Source organism: Passer montanus, unplaced genomic scaffold, assembly GCF_014805655.1.
Source record: "Passer montanus isolate IOZ18808 unplaced genomic scaffold, ASM1480565v1 scaffold42, whole genome shotgun sequence".
Classification (NCBI taxonomy): Eukaryota; Metazoa; Chordata; class Aves; order Passeriformes; family Passeridae; genus Passer; species Passer montanus.
Window position 1 is genome coordinate 6,553,888 of NW_024369041.1, and position 16,871 is coordinate 6,570,758.

At 42.6% G+C, this 16,871-nt stretch overlaps 1 protein-coding gene across 3 annotated transcripts in view; it reads left to right on the forward strand.

Moving 5' to 3' along the window:
* The window catches only part of PCDH15 (protocadherin related 15), a 637,965-nt gene that overhangs the window by 150,439 nt on the left and 470,655 nt on the right, over positions 1-16,871 (forward strand). The window lies entirely within an intron of this gene.

Genomic DNA, 16,871 nt, shown 5'->3' on the forward strand with positions numbered 1-16,871 from the left:
TTGGAGATTGTTTATCCACAGGTGATTGTTTCATTGGATTCTGGTGTGAGTTGTTTTGACTCAATGGCCAACTGGGGCCAAGCTGTGTTGAACTCTGGAGAGAGTCGTGAGTTTTCATCTCTTTAGCCTTCTGTAAGTATCTTTTCTGTATTCTTTAGTGTAGTTTAATATAGTATTCTTTTATAAAATATAGTATCATGAAATAATGAATTAGCCTTCTGAGAACATGGAGTCAGATGCATCATTCCTCCCTGCCACGGGGCATCCCACAAATACAATACCTGCCCCTCTGGCTGTGCTGCCTGGCCTGGTTTGCTGTGACACAAAAGGATCAGCACTTGAGCAGCAAAGCCTCAAGGCCACGTCCATGAGCATCCCCGTCCCTTTCATGCTTAATCCCTTCAGACTTAGCCTCCCAGATAAGCTGTAAAATGTCCCTTGCTTTCCCTTTCCACTGTGGCACGAGGTATAAATAGATGAGTGTGAGGCTGGCAGAACAGGAGGTCCATGACTTTTAGTTCTATAGACAAACAGTCTTTGTCTGGGAATATTGTTAACTGTAAAATGAGGCCAATATCAAAGAAAATGAAGCTGCACTCTAACACAAGAGCCTGTAAGGCAGTGCAATCCTTAATTTGGATTCTGTTGTCCCCAGGTGAATAAAGTCCTACCATGAAAACTTGGTGACATTTCAGTAAATGAATTGTTTACCTGTTGATTGATTTTTATAGTCTTTCTTGCATTTTATTTTGATGTTTTCCCCTAGTTTTGTTAGTGTGGAAGTCACTTTAAATAAATGATTCTCAGGCCTTTCTTCAGTGCCAAACACGAACACTGCTCGTCAGAGGAAAAAGTGGGAAAATCAGGAGGTGGTGCTGGAATATGAGGGGCACTTAGACAACCTCACTGTTGTATTTCGGTGCCATTTTGGTTCTGGTTTTGTGGCCATCAGGCAAGTGTAATTTACCTCTTCAAGCAAGATGGGAAAATGGAAAAAAAAGGCTTAAACCACCTGGAGGCGGGGTAGGGAGGGGATGGCAAAGGCTCTTTCCACCTGAGAACAGACACAGGTTAGATAAGAAATTCCATGGAAGGATTCTTTTTTTCCATGAGAGTGATGAATCAGTGGAAAAAGGACCAAGACTCTCTTCAAGCAAGTTGGCAAAATGGAACAAAAAAGGCTTAAACTTCATGGAGGAGGGGTAGGGAGGGGATGGCCAAGGCTCTTTCCACCTGAGAAGAGACACAGGTTAGATAAGAAATTCCATGGCAGGATTCTTTTTTTCCATGAGAGTGATGAAACAGTGGAAAAAGGACAAAGACAACCTGAAGCAACTCCATCCTTGGAGATCTCCAAGCCTAAATGGGTAAAACTCTGAAAAACCTCTCCAGGTTGAGCTGCAGTGAAACAAAAACTTTTTTTTTTTCCAGTGCACGGAATTTGTGGAGCATCAGGTTGGGTTATAAGTGATTGTTAAGACACACAAAAAAAGGATTAATTCAGTTTGAGGTGCCTGAGAACAGGTAAAGATCTGAAAAAACCTCTCCAGGCTGAGCTGCAGGGAAACAAAAACTTTTTTTTTTTTTCCAGTGCACAGAATTTGTGAAGCATCAGGTTGGGTTATAAGTGATTGTTAAGACACACAAAAAAAGGATTAATTCAGTTTGAGGTGCCTGAGAAGAATGGCACTGTGCACAGATAACAGGTGCCTGTGGTATGTCTGCTAAATGTGTTTCTTTCTCAATGTTGATGCCAAATTGAAAAGGCTTGTCTCAAAATCACATGAAATGAGGGAGTGCAGGTTATCTGTTGTGTGTGTTATGTTTTGTCTGCTAAATGTGTTTCTTTCTCAATATTGGTGCCAACTTGAAAAGGCTTGTCTCAAAATCACATGAAATGAGGGAGTGCAGGTTATCTGTTGTGTGTGTTAGTTATACTGATATCAAGCCCTGGAGATAATGTTCCACCTATCACCAGGACCTGAAGGTCCACTGAAAAAACCATTTATAACAGTTCAACATTTTAGGGTCAAGCAATAGTAAAAAATTCTGTACCCTTCATCACTATTTTAAATTTCCATTTTGAGGATGGCACGAGAAGCTGCACCCAAGTCCTCCTTTGGGCTGGAGAGCCATAAAATGTGTTTGTCACAGCTGAGGAGCTGGCCCTGGATGGCCCCACATGGCCTGTCAGGAGCTGCAGCCATTGGAGCAGGAAATTAAAGCCTTGGTGTCATTCTCAGCCAGCAATGGAGAAGAAGCACATGGTCAAAAGTGATCTTGAATTCCCAAGTTTTTCTTGAGAATGCATTACAGAGCATTAGAGAACTACAGAGGCTTTTTATACATTCCTTTCTGGAGGAAAACCATTTCTGATAGATAAAAATACAGCTTTTGCTTTCACTTTAGTGTGAGTGAGATAGGGTTTGTACATAAGAGAAAACTGAAAGAATGCTTTCAGCCAGCACAAAAACTTCTGGAACTTCTGAGATTACTGAGGAACAAAATGAGTTCTATGTGCTTCCCTTTTCCAGAAAGTTGGAAAACCATCCTCACTTCTGGGTCCAGTAACACAAATAATGTTATTTGATAAACAGCCAAGTATTGAACTTAAATACTGTGTGTGGCACAGCACTTACAGAGGTGCTGTGGCTGGTGTTTATTCCAGGTTAATCATGGGTAATCATGAAATCCCTGAGGCTGGAAAATCCCTGCCAGCCCATGGAGTCCCAGCCCCTTTCCCCTCATCCTGTCCCTTGTAACTTTGAGGGTTTATAGGATATGTTTGTGCTGGAGCTGCAGTGAAACAAAAACTTTTTTTTTCCTATGCAGTGATCATGTCTCTTGTAACCTTGAGGGTTTATAGGAGATGTGTTTGTGCTGGAGCTGCAGTGAAACAAAAACTTTTTCTTTTTTTCCTATGCAGTGAATTTTCCATAGAAATTTGAAATATTTTTTTTAGAGTGATCTGATTTCAAGTGTTTCCAATGCAAAGATAATTGGAATGGGAAAACTGTTTCAAGATGAAATTAATTCTTTACCCTGGTTTGTGAATAGTGTTGGGTCAGCTCCTGGATATCAGATTTGCAGGGAAGGTAAATTTTGCTAAAAAGGTGCAAATGCAATTTTAGTGTGCATTTTATAGTTGAGGTAAATTTTGTCACTTGGCATAGATTTACTCCCATAAACAGAATACAGATAGGCAGGCTGGACAAATGTTTACAAAGTTTAAGTGGAGATATTTCAATTTATTTTTCTATTTTCTTTTATGTTTATGTTGGCATTTCACTCATCTGTAAATAGAAAATCTTTCCTTCTGAAAGTCATTTCCATCTCAGATTAACTGCCCATGAAATTTATAAATTAGAGTTCTGTGAATAAACTTTTTTTTTCAACTCTGTTCCACATACTCCTCATATTTTGCATTTTTTGTTCATTAGATTGAAGGATGACTATAGAGACAAATACAAATAAGATGAGAACAGTTGCTCATTAGCTTGCATTAATTCTGCTGCACATTGCTTCTTTATTCAAGTATTCCCTCGACTTCCACGAAACCTTCCTGGGTGGAAGAAACATTCCCAGACCAGAGTAGGGCACTTTCAAAGGGATCCTTAAGGCAAAAGGGCCCTGTACCAAGTTCACATTTTGTGTTTTGGAGTCTTTTTTGTGCCTGTATTTCTTCTACCTTTTTACAAGCATGGTTACCTTCAGATGACCTCACTAATTTAAAATTCCTGGAGTAAATAAGCTGGGGAAGACTCCTCCTCCTCCTTCTCCTTTCCTCTTCCCTAAGCACACTACCTTTCCCTGTATTATTGGAAAATATGAAGTGTGCATGGCAAGAGAACTCTCTGAGGACCTCAGAAGTTGCTGCTTCCAAGGCCCGGAATGGTTACACCTCAGATAATTTTATTTTCATTTTACTTTGATTCAAAAGTGCTTTGTGAGAGGGATTCAGCCATTGCAGGAAGTACTTTATGAAGAGGTGCAGTGATAAAAGGGTTTGTGTATGGATATAAAGCCAGAATTTTATATATTTTCTTCTAAAATGATTTTCTAGCAAACTCTCCATTCCTCACTCTCTCAGGGTTTACCTTTGTTTATGAATTAATGAGACATATTTGCATTAATATCAGTATAAACACATACTCTCCACTTGGTTTTTGGAGTGATGTTAAAAGGATCTGTTTTTAAAATACTTTTAAAATACTCTCACTTCAAATGCCTGAAACTCTGCCCTGGAGGTTCTTTGTAATGTTAATTGGGACAGGGAGGGGCAGGGCTAAAGTGGGCTGGGCTTTTCTAACTCAGAAATGGCTCAGTGCTGGGAAGTGGTGGATGAGGACCCAAATCTTTGGGTTGTAGATTTTGTTTTCAAGGTCAGAATTCAAGAAATCACCTGTGGCAGAAGAGGGATGAATTTTCATTGCTTTTGGATTAGGTGGGCTGTTGAGTAACAGAAATAACCTCTAGGAAACATGCTGGGAATGTGCAGTTGTGGAATTAGAGAATCACTGAGGTTGGAAAAGACCTTCAAGACCAAGTCCAGCCATCAACCAGCACCACCCTGCTCACCACTAACCATGTCCTCAAGTGCCACATCCACACTTTCTTTGAACACTTCCAGGGATGGGTGCTCCACCCCTGCCCTGGGCAGCCCCTCCCAGTGCTTTACAGCCTTTTGAGTGGAGAATTCTTTCCTGCTGTCCAAGCTGAGCCTCCCCTTTCCCCTTGTCCTGTCCCTGTTCCCTGGCAGCACAGCCTGACCTCCCCTGGCTGTCCCCTCCTGGCAGGGAGTTGTGCAGAGCCACGAGGTCCCCCCTGAGCCTCCTTTGCTCCAGGCATCCCTGAGACTGGAATTTATAAGCTGCTGATTTGAATAAGAAGGGATAATCCTTTTGTGAACTTGTTTGCTTTTGCAATTTTCACGTGACATCACTAATTTTCGATCAGCATTTATTCTGGCATCTCTTTATTCAGATACTGAGGCAGAGCAGAGTTTGAAGAGAGATCTTCTCATTTAAAAAATAAATCTTTCAAATCCAAGTGCCACAAAAAAGGTGAAGAGTGTTGGTGTGGGGTGCCTGGTACATACTCTGCAGGGGGACCATCCAGGTAGATGGCAGGATAATGTCACTGTGGTTCCACTTCCCAGACCTGATCCCTGGGGCACCTGCAGGTGCTGTGGCAGGAGAACTTAATGTATTTCAGAACAGGGAGTTCATTGCAGTTTGCCCTCTGCTTATTTTGTCTTTTGCTAACTTGTAAAAGCACTGTAGAAGTACATTTCTTTGAAGTGTTTGCAAGGTTATTTTAACTGGAAAGTTAAAATATAGAGTATTACCTTTGAATGTGCAAGAGGTGTAAAACACTGGCCTTAGCGTCATAAATACACAATGAAAAAATACCTGGGTTTTATGTTCTGTGACAGCACTTCCATAAAACACCCTTCTGTGATGAGTGAGGAACAAGTTTCCCAGAGCTGAACTTTAAAACAAACTTTATTGCTGGAGCTGCTGCTGTTTTCCAGAATGAACCACGTTGTGAGAACTTCAATCTCTTCCCCGCCTTTTGCTGTTTGTGAATTAATACTGCGGGTCATTTTAATTCTTGCATAATTTTTGTACTTGTGTCTGCTTAGAAGCCAAATGGGATGAAAGGATGAATCATTAAGTGCTCTCAAGTACGAGAATCAGAAGCTGCTCAGAATTTAAATTTGAGCTCTCTAAATAATACAGGTAACCAGTCTCCAGGGAATGCTGGAAACAGAGGATTTTGATGTATTAATTGTACATCAAACAGCTTTTTCTTCCCTCAGTAAATGTCGGGTGACCCAGATGGAGCTGCACCCTGAACAACTTGAGCACAGAAACAGGAAATTGGAGAGGAAATTTGCACTTTAGCACTAGGAGAAGAGAGAGGATTTTTGCCACTGCTTTTCCTGAAGAGCTGAAACATTCCATGTTTTCTGGAGGCCCAGAGCCACGTGCACTTTGCCTGTGTTGATGGCAGCTGTCCTCACTGCAGCTCCGTAAGTTCCATTGGAATGGAGGGACTTTCTGCCTCACTGCCTGAGCCAAATCCTGGAGTCTCTCATTTTTTGGAGGTGCTGTCAGAAGCTGACATTTCTTCACTGTTTGTTTCAGGTGCCAAGAGCTCAGGTGAATTGCTTTTGCAAGCAATTCACTTAATTCCCTTGATTTGCAAGCTGGGGGAAAACAAATTACTTTATTCTGGAGTCAGTGCTGCAAATTCAGTGGAAGAAACTCTTCCTTGTGAGGATGGGGAAGCCCTGGCACAGGGTGCCCAGAGCAGCTGTGGCTGCCCCTGGATCCCTGGCAGTGCCCAAGGCCAGGCTGGACAGGGCTTGGAGCAGCCTGGGACAGTGGAAGGTGTCCCTGCCCGTGGCAGGGGTGGCACTGGATGGCTTTAAAGTCCCTTCCCACCCAAACCATTCCATGATCTCTAAATGAGCTTTCTCCACCTCAGTGTAGTTTTCCATGAACTGTAAAGGGCATATTGGAAGGGAGCACTGGAGAAAACCAGCCTGTTGTGTTCAAGAATTGGGGATTTACTGCAAAATGATGGCTGAGGTCTTGCTTTGAACAGCCTTGAACAGGGCAGCGCTGTGGGACTGAGGAGGCAGGAGAGGGGACCATGGCAAGGAGGGTGTGTTTGGCAGGAGAGGGAGGTTTCAACCCTCAGCCTCTTTAAGTGGAGCCTGGAGGTCTTCTGGCATCTCAGAACAGTGCTGCTGCCTGGGCTCTAAGAAACAAAATAATTCATTTCTGTCCTAGGGGCAGTAAAATTCAATGTTGTGTCCACTGTTGAGCAGGACTGTGCCCAAGCTGGAGAAAACTTTGGTTTTTTTCTAACTAAATTATCCAAATTTGCAGAGGTTATTTAATGAACTTTAAGACTGAGTATTTTACAACCCTCTGGAGTAAAAAGAACTTCTGTGAAAGTAAAGGTGCAAGCAATTACCTGTTTGGGGTATATTCTCAATTCCAAGGTGAGAAATCTCAGGGAGTCAATTACAGTCTTGAAATTCTAGAACATGCAATCCACACTTCAGAAACAGGGTTTAATTTCAGTCTTTTCCTGCTGCAAGAGGCTGTAAATATAATGTGGAGCTGCTAACAAATGAGACATGATGATAATGGGAGAATGGATTTTAATCCTCAGAAAACCACCAGAAGTTTGGGTATTCATATCCCAAGCTATTTTACATTGATTGTTTAGTAATGCAACAGGTGTTTGCCTTAGAAGTTGGATGTGTATATAAAATGGAAACTACTGGAGTTTTATTCTACATTTATATAATTACTGTTTGTCTCAGTGTTCTGGAGAAAATGTAGAAAAATATCAGAGTATTTTTATTACACAGAAAAGCATTTCATGATGGGAAGGAAGAATTCCAGAGGATAAAACTGATTCTCTGTCAGGTCCCCCACACTGACCTCCCCCTACTGCCAAGACAGGGAGCAGTAAAGTTGCCCCACAAGGTCACTGGTGAGACCAGGAAAATTTCAGAAACATCTGGCAGGAAAATGAATTCCAGATTTCTGCAGCTGCCTTCTGCCCTTGCCAAGTTGTGCCATGGAAAGGCTGGAAATTTGCTTTAGGAATATTCCTTTAGCTGCATTCCTTAGTGAAGGAGTGCAAGGAACAAAGTCTCCTTTTTCTGCCATTTGATCCCCCTCTCTTCTAGGAGTATCCAGGTTTGAGAGTTTGACCATGGATCTATCATTTGGCTGCTGAGAATAACCCAGCATGACTGCAGGAAGAGGGGAAATCCAAACTTGCTGAGGGAGCAAGTAATCATCAAATCCAAGGGATTGAGTGGGAATGCAAAGTAACCTCTTCTCTGACTGATTAGAAATCTTTAATATCACAGAATCCCAGAATGCTTTGGGTGGGAAGGAACCTTAAAGCTCATCCCATTCCACCCCTGCCAGGGCAGGGACACCTTCCACTATCCCAGGTGGCTCCAAGCCCTGTCCAGCCTGGCCTGGGACACTTTAAGGGATCCAGGGGCAGCCCCAGCTTCTCTGGGCACCCTGTGCCAGGACCTCCCTCAGAGGGAACAATTCCTAATTCCCAATATCCCATCTATCCCTGCCCTCCTTCATCCTAAGGCCATTCAGGTCATTTGCCATTCTGCAGTTTGTGTGTGTTGGTATCTGGCCAGCCCAGATGGGCTGTGCCAAGCCTTTAATGGTTTTTCACTGTAGGTTCTCCTCTAACATGAGGCATTTTAGGCTGGAGAGGCCACCAGGCACCTGCCCTCCCAGCAATCTGTGCTGGATAATCCTGCTGCACATTAATCAGGATGCTCTGAGGTGGAGCAGCTCATTTTGCTGCCGTGTCCCCTGCAGCGAGGCTGCTCTCAACATCCTGCCTCAAACTGCCCCTGGCTCTTTTATACATATTTATCCTGTGCCCACAGCCTTCATTTCACTGAGCTTCGTTTGTGTTTGCCCTTGCACAGCTGGTGTGTGAAGAGAGCAACAATCTTGTCTCTAGGCCTTTGTGTAGTCAGATTTAAGAAGTTAAGCGCACCCTGCCTTGTTTTGTTAAACTCTCTCGAGGTGTTTTTCTCCCCCTAATTCCTTCTCTCCACCTCCTCTGCACTCCAAAAAAATTAATTCCAAGTACACAGCCCAGACAAGAGGTGGTGTTGGAGATAAGACCTCATGTTGTTCCCCGGGATCTCAGCAGGTCTCTACCTGAAACCAGGCAAATGGACTTGGCAAAAAGCAGCAGCAAAACTGAGGATTAAAAAAGCATTTTGAAATGTGAGCAGTTTGGGGAAGTGAAGCACAGAACTGTAAAATCACACACTTGGCATGTCCTGCTCTATATGTGGAGTCACCTGTAGGTATTTATGACATCAGAGGTTTGAGTAAATATTTTGTATTATTTAAAGTAAATATTTAATTGTTGTGTAAGAGCCAGAACCAGCTGAAGTTGTTCTGCTTAGCTTCTACTTTATCAGCCGTATCATTTGATCATAAAAATGGATTATTTTATGTTGAGGTTGTGTGATCTTATTTTATGTTGAGGTTGTGTGATTTTTTTTTTATTTTTTTTTTTTTAATCAGTGGTAAATTTGGTAACTTTTGGGTAACTTCAGGCATTAGGCCTGTTGTGGTCATTCGGAAGTATTTTCCTGTTCTTCCCTGGACTGATCCTTTGCTTTTCCACTGATAAATGATGGATTTAAGGGATCCACAATGTGAGCAGCCAGTCTGTGATGCACTTTATGATTGGATGTTTGAAGCTGCTGCTCAATCTGTGAGACTGAGCACCTGCTGACATGACTGAGAAGGTTCAGGGTTTTGTTCTGGAGTTATCAATGTGTTTGTCCACTGCCAGCTGGGAACCAAGCTCTCCAGAGCCCTAAGGAGATGTTTCCAGGCTACTGAGTCATCTGCCTGTGAAACTCGGGATCAGGACAAAGCCTCCAGGTTCAGGTTTTCACTAGACAATGATCATCCCTCCAGGTTTCATCAGCTATTTGAGATGCAGCAAGATGACACATTTTCATCATCTGATGCCATGACATTCTCCACTTTCCCCTGGCACAATGACCATTCAAACACACTGTGGGAACATTCACATGTGACATCCTACAGGAGTGGTCACACCTGACGTCCTACAGGAGTGTTCATATGTGACATCCTACAGGAATCGTCACACCTGACATTTTGGCTGCTTCTGCAGATGATGTTGCTCACTCTGTGGGGACCTGTCTGTCACTGGGGGCACTGGCAGCAAGAGCTGCAAGCTCAGCACAGCAGCTTTTTCTTGGCTATGCCAGAAGAGATGCTCCTGCTGCTCCATTAATCTGGCCCCAGCCTCATGGGGAGCCTCCATGCTCCACGTGTATGTCCTGGGCTGGAATTACTCCCAGGCTCTCCTGAGGTGTGCTTTGAACTGGGGTGCTTCTGTCTTGGTGTAAGTTATCATGGAAGGGATTGGGTTGGAAGGGACTGAAAGCTCATCTCATCCCACCCCTGCCATGGGCAGGGACAACTTCCACCATCCCAGGCTGCTCCAAGCCCTGTCCAACCTGTCCTTGGGCACTGCCAGGGATCCAGGGGCAGCCACAGCTGCTCTGGGCACCCTGTGCCAGGGCCTGCCCACCCTGCCAGGGAACAATTCCTTCCCAGTATCCCATCTAAAAAGCCGTGGTGTCTGACTTCAATGCTGAACCATGGTTGCTCAAGCAGGTTTTACTGAGCCAGGCTTTAGAGGTGGTGCTGTTTTGTGCACTCTCTGCCCTAGGCTGGAACTAAAGTGTAGTCCCAGGGCTGGGCTGGGTGATTTTTAAAGCATCCTAAAAGAATCTGTCTGAATATGGAACTTGTATAGGATCTGGGCCCCTAAATGGCCTTATTTCTTATTCTAATCTGGTAGAGATTATTAATTTGCTTCAATAGCTTTATTTTTAAATGTGTGACTTCGATTTTAATGTGCATTAAACCTTGGATTTTCATCTTGGTTGAAACCTAGTCCACAAGGATGTCTGTGACCAAAGTTCAATGTCTTACATGGCTTCTTGTTTTTAATTTGGTCTGTAGAAACTTTTCACATTTGTTGCTAATTATCACTAAAATCACTACATTAATGACTTTTGCTTAAATACTCTTTCACTTCAATAATTTTCATTGTGTCCTAATTGCTGTTCCAAGCTAAGATTTTTTTGAACAGATATGTTTCCCTCAAGCAAAGCTCTTAAAGTCTTCTCAGCTGTTGTTTTTTCAGGTGTGTTTTTTCTGGTGTGTTTTGTTCTGGATTTTGTTTTTTATTTTTTTTCTTCTCAGTTCCTAAGTTGCCTTTATCTGAATAACTGCAGCTGTTCTTACCACCAGCCCTTCCCCTCCTGTGAACCAAACCTCTACTGGAGGAAGGATGTGTATTTTGACTTGTATGTGTTGAGAGAGCAGATTTGGAACAAATTGGGAAGGATTTCAGACTTGCAGCTGCTCTGGACTTAGGTAGACTAGAAATGAAAACAGGAAAGCTGCTGTATTTTCCATACTTTCTGATGTAAGTTCAGAATCATGTTTCAGTTCATGTGTATGTGAATGCTTAAATTGAATTATCCTGAGAATTTTCTGATGTTGAAGTCTGTTTTGGCCTCCCAGGTTTTACCCACTTGATAAGGAGTTCATTCCACCCAAATTGAAGGTGCCCACACTTGTTTTGAGAACTCCCTTTTATTGTTGCTGTCTCCTTGGCTGGAATGAGCTCTATTCTATATTTTTCATTTCTCTATTGAACTGTGCTGCCAATGACAAAGCACAGCCTGCTCCTACCTCTACAATTTCTTCCCAAGTGCCCAATTCAGTTTTCTTTCAGTTGTTATTTTAATACCACTCAGTAACTCATTGTTTTCATATTGTTCTCTGGGTTTGGCAATACACCAGCTGCTGCCAGAGGGGCACAAGTGCCCTGATGAGGGCAACAGGGATGGTTTGTGATGAGTCCTCTCCTCCTGACCTCAGCTGGGGAATTATTTTTAGCAGTGCTCTCCTCCAGGCCCTCCATTGTTTGCTGAGACAATGCAGCTGCACTAAAATATCTCCGTGCACTCTGGGCATTTTGCATTTCTTCAGCTGCACTCCCCAGGTAAAAGGAAAAGATATAATTCTTCACAGCTGAATTGAGGAATTCCAGGAAAATGCCTATTTCATCTCCTTCAACCTTGCCTCTGTCTGTTAAAGGCACAGAGAACACAGCAGCCTCTCTTAGCCCTTATTCAAAACAACAAAGAAGAAACTAGAATTTTTTAAAGTGGAATCTGCCCTGCAACCATTTGGATTTTTTTTCCCCCCTGGAGTAGCCAATAATTCCAGAATCAATGCCCAGAAAAAAAAATTATTAAGAAACTATCTTACTCTTTGTGCTGCTATCAGCCAACACTGTGTTTTAAAAGCTGTTCTCTAATTTAGCACATTAAACCACAATATGTTTATTCTGTTTCTTGTAAGGCATGGAAAGGAAATGAAAGATCTCTTGAAAGATTTTTGGCCCTATTTCTACCAAGAGTTAAAAAACAATAACAATAAAGCTGCCAAAATGATACAGAGATCTTATCTCAGGCCTGACTGTTCCATTGGTTTTGATCAGCAATATTGGACACGTAGGGATTTGAGCTCTGTAATCGTTTGGATTATGCCTGGTTTTTGTGAAAGCAAAATTGCTCAGTTTTAGTCCACTTATGAATAACAAAAGACTGTGAAATCTCAGTCATGGTGTTTGGTTTTCTTTAATGTTTATGTTGAAATCTTAGGGAAATTGGTATCTAGAGCTTATAATTAAAAATCAAATACGAAATTGAGTCTGCATCCTGCTGCAGGATTGATTCAAGTCATCCCTAATGATGGGGGAATGCTTCTGTCATGATTAGACAGCTTCAGGCTCAGAGGAAAACCCTTTAATTAGCTGGGAGAAGAGAAGCTGCTGTGGCTGAGCCTTTGCAAGGTGCTTAATTTGCCTACTTGTCTTTGGCTGCAGGTGCCACTAATGCTGAAAAAAAAACCCATGTTGTAGAAAATGTTCAGAGTTTGGGGAAGGGATATTAGAAAAAGACTAAATTATTTCCTCAATTCCTATTTTTAGTATTTTGCCCTGTGGTATTAATCTATAAATACATTGATCTGTCTTTGAATATCTTAATTGTCTCTCTTTAGCACTGACTTCCTTCATTTATCCTCAAAATAATTGTTCTGGTTATTGCCTTGTTGTGATTGTTAACCATGGAACACACTGATTCCAGAGGTACTGCTGGCCATGGAGAGCAGACCACCTGATAAATTTTTTATGTCAGGATACATTTCTGAGGAATTTTGTTGGCTTCCTAAGAAAATCTTTATCCCACATCAGTGATATTCCTCAGCTCTTGACATCCTTTAAGAGTGGGACTCTGTTTTCAGAACTCAAGCAAATACTGCCTTTTTCAGAGTGATTTTTTTCTTTTAAATCAGTGCAAAAGCAATGCAGGAATACTCATCAGTTTAGAGCTTCCTGTCAGGTTTTATACACACTGCCTGAAGCATAAATCACTGCAAAATTCATCTTTCAGACATCATTGCCACTTAAAGGAATATTTATCCTTTCTATGGGCTGGACATGAAAAGCCCTGAAGGAAAGCAGATGCTTTTGGAAAGGCTTGATGAGATACCTGGGCTTGCAGTAGTTTTTAAAAATCAGACCAAACACTTGATCTTTAGCATTTTTCAGGTGCTCTGATAATGCAGACTTGCAGCTGGATTCATTTCTTATCTGTGCTACTTTTTTTTTTTTTTTTTTGTCCACCAGAGTGATTCCTGTACTTATTTTTTCTGGCCATTCTGTACATCATCATTTATGTTTTGATTGTGTCATGTCTGAACACAGGGAGATAAATAGAAAAGGAGCAAAGGATGAAGATGGTGGGGACCAGTTTTATGGCATTGCTGGAAGCAGCACTTGAAGGGAAATATGGGAGCTTTGGGACCTTCCTTTCCTGGAATACTCCACCAGCACACCTGGGGTCTGCCTTCCAGAATATTTTGGGTACAGATCCCTCTGTTCACCTCATCCAAAGGGGATTCTTGGGCTTTCCATGTGGCATCACTCTCTGTGACCAGGCCTTGTCCTGGTGACAAAACCCCCATATCATATGGACAGGTAACACCAGGAGAGATAGCAGAAAATCAGTCCCTGGCGCCTCTCTGTACTCTGCCTCTGCTAGTACCATAGTGAGGTGCAAAGGTGATGGAAAGATCAGAGGAAACGTGGAATTTCAGGCCTGGGAATCTTACTTAGTATGGGATTAGAGCCCATTGTGGGCGGTGTCAGGGGGGATCCCATCAATGCACACAGACATCTGCAGGGGCTGGCACAGGAGGGTGCCGGGCTCTGTTCAGGAGTGCCAGTGATGGGATGAGTAGCCGTGGCCATACATCACAGGTTCCACCCCAGTGTGAAGAAGAACTTTCCATGGAGGGTTGTCACTGTGATATTTTATGAAAACCCTTTGTTAGGATTTTTCTCCTATTCTAGCTGAGAAGCCTCAGAAAAGAAATGTAAACAATAACTATCTGATGGCTGTGGAATGTGGTCTGGAGGTTGTTCACCAACAGGTGCATTTTTGATTGGTCCATGGAGTTGTTTTTACTTGTTGCCCAATCGTGGTCCAGCTGTGTGGACTCTCTGAGCAGTCACAGGTTTTTGTCATTCATTCATTCCTTTCCTTTCCAGCTTTCTGATGGATCTTTTTCTCTATTCTTTGGGGTTTTATTATTCATTCCATTCCTTTCCTTTCTGGCTTTCTGATGGATCTTTTTCTCTATTCTTTTTAGTATTGTTTTAGTATAGCATTTTGATATAATATCAAAATATAATAAATCAGCCTTCTGAAACATGGAGTCAAGATCCTCATCTCTTCCCTTCTCCTGGGGACCCTCAAACACAACCACAGAGGGTGTCAGAGCCCTGGATCAGCTGCCGAGGGAGAGTCTCCCTCTCTGGAGACATCCCAAACCCAACTGGATGTGTTCCTGTGCCACCTGCTCCAGGTGCCCCTGCCTGGGCAGGGGGATGATCTCCAGAGGCCCCTTCCAGCCCCAGATGCTCTGGAGTTCTGGGAATATTTACTGGGCCACTTTGGGGCCCTGCAGTGGGCTGGGTGAGATGCAGAGCTGGTGGTTCTGTCTGACACTCCCCTACCCCACACAGCGTGGGAGTTCCAGGTGATTTTTACCTGCCAGGAGCAACAGCATTAATCTTTGCCTGAGCAGGGACTGGAACAGTTTCCTCAGGTGGTTTCAGTGTGCTCTGGGAAATTGTCTTGGCTCCCAAGCATTGCAGGCTGAGGACAGTGGGAATTCTTTATAAAGCTCCCCTCGTCATGGCCATGCATCATAGCACCTCTCCTGAAGGCAGGGGCTCATTTTCCAGTTAGCAGCTGGGTCAGAGGGAGCATCAGCACATCCTGGGGTCATCTCTGCATCCTCAGGGCTGGCAGTTCCTGCTGCCAACATCCTGTAATTAGTGTTTGGGAGCTGAATTATTTAGTGTTCTGTGTCTCATAGCTGCTGAAGGGATGAATTTCATTTGCTGCCTCAGGAGCTGGTTATTCCATGTCTGAGTAGGTGGATATTCATGGAGTGAGTTCTTCACTTGCTGCCCTTGCACTCCCCAGATTTGTTTCTCCTATTTGAGGAATAGATTCTCTCTGTTGAGCAAGGGAGAGCCATGCAAACTGTGTTTAAAGGATGTAAAAGTGGTTTGGATTTTTTTTTGTCTCATCTCATGGGGAGTGAAAACATTTTTGTTTTAAAATGCCACACTGCCTTATCCCCTGTCACAATTCCACCTGTCCTGGGCTGTTCTGAGCAACAGGCTCTTCACAAGTCTGAGATCAATGAAAGGAGTCAGTGGGATTTTAGTCTTTCACTGATTTAAAGTCTCTCACAGTCACATTAGTTTAAGTGGACACTACAGAAAAGTGAAAAGAAAACCTTTGTGTTAAACTCTGTCAAGTCACAGAGTGACTCTGGATAAAGCATGGATTTTAATTCTGAATCTATTTTATTTGCTACAAGGCCTTAATGTTATTTGTAGCTGTAAAAACATGGCTGACTTAGAATGAACTATATTTTTAATATCATTAGGAAAAAAAAATTCAATATTTATGGTCTTGAATTAATTATGTGATTGATTTTGTTTGAAACATGACTTAGGTGAATCTACAGTGACTTTATTAAGAAAGGTGATCCTGAGGTTCCCTCACTACCTGCAGTGTGGAGTCTCAGAAGGGTTTAGCAAAAAATGTTCATTTTATTATACAGTTAAAATTCACTACAAATGTGGAAATAACATGGAACTTATCTAGATCTTGTTTGCTTTTAGTTCGAAACTTGTTTTGTTTTTGGGTTTTTTTTAAGTAGCCTTAGTGTAGCACTGTTTTGGTTTGGCTTTGGTTGTTTTTTTGTGGTCTGGTTTTTGTGCCCATGGTCAAAATCCCTTTCTTAAAGCACAATAAGGAGAAGCCACTTTAATAACTTTATTTTGGTTGTGAATCTCATTATGTGTATTCAGTAGGCTGACTCTTACCTTTTTATTTGTTTTAGAAAAGAGCAGGGCAGATCTTTATTTTTTTTAGTTTTTCAAACACACGATGTCTGTTAAAATTAATTAGAGTTGAAGGTCAGAGTGTCAGTGCTGCTGGAGTTGTTATGACACATTTTTAGGAGCTGAGTCTCAGCAGCATTTGGAATCACAATCAGCAAAATTCAGTGAGAGGAGCTGAGGGAGGATGCTGATTAAACTTCTGCTCATGCTGTTGCCCTTGTGCTGATTTAAAAGAAAAAAATCACCCTAAAAATGGCAATATTGCAGGGTCAGGAGTGGGACTGGATCCTCATGGGTCCCTGGCAACCCAGGATTCTGTGATTCCAGACAGAAATTCTCTAGCTCACCAAAATAAACAACCAAACAATCCTTTCATTCACTTCAGATATACTTGAGGGTTTTTTTCTTAGACTTTAAATCAGAGTACATAGAAAAAAAATCTGTTAGGCAGGCTGAGAATGTACAATTTCAAATCCAGTGAATCAGGGAGGTTTGACCATTCCCTCTGCCTGGCTTCCTTGCTATGCCAATGGCAGCTGGAATTTTGGATGCCAGAGGGAAGAGCTGCACTCTGCTGTACCAAGCCAAGGTTTTCACTGGATGAGGGCACCAACCTTCCCCTCCTGCTGCTGCCACAAACACAGGGTGGTCTCAGCCCTTTGATGTGTAAAGGAGGCATCAAAGACAAATCCCTCAGCTGGAGCTTGGGGAATGCTGTTCTGCTGTCCCTATCAGCGCAG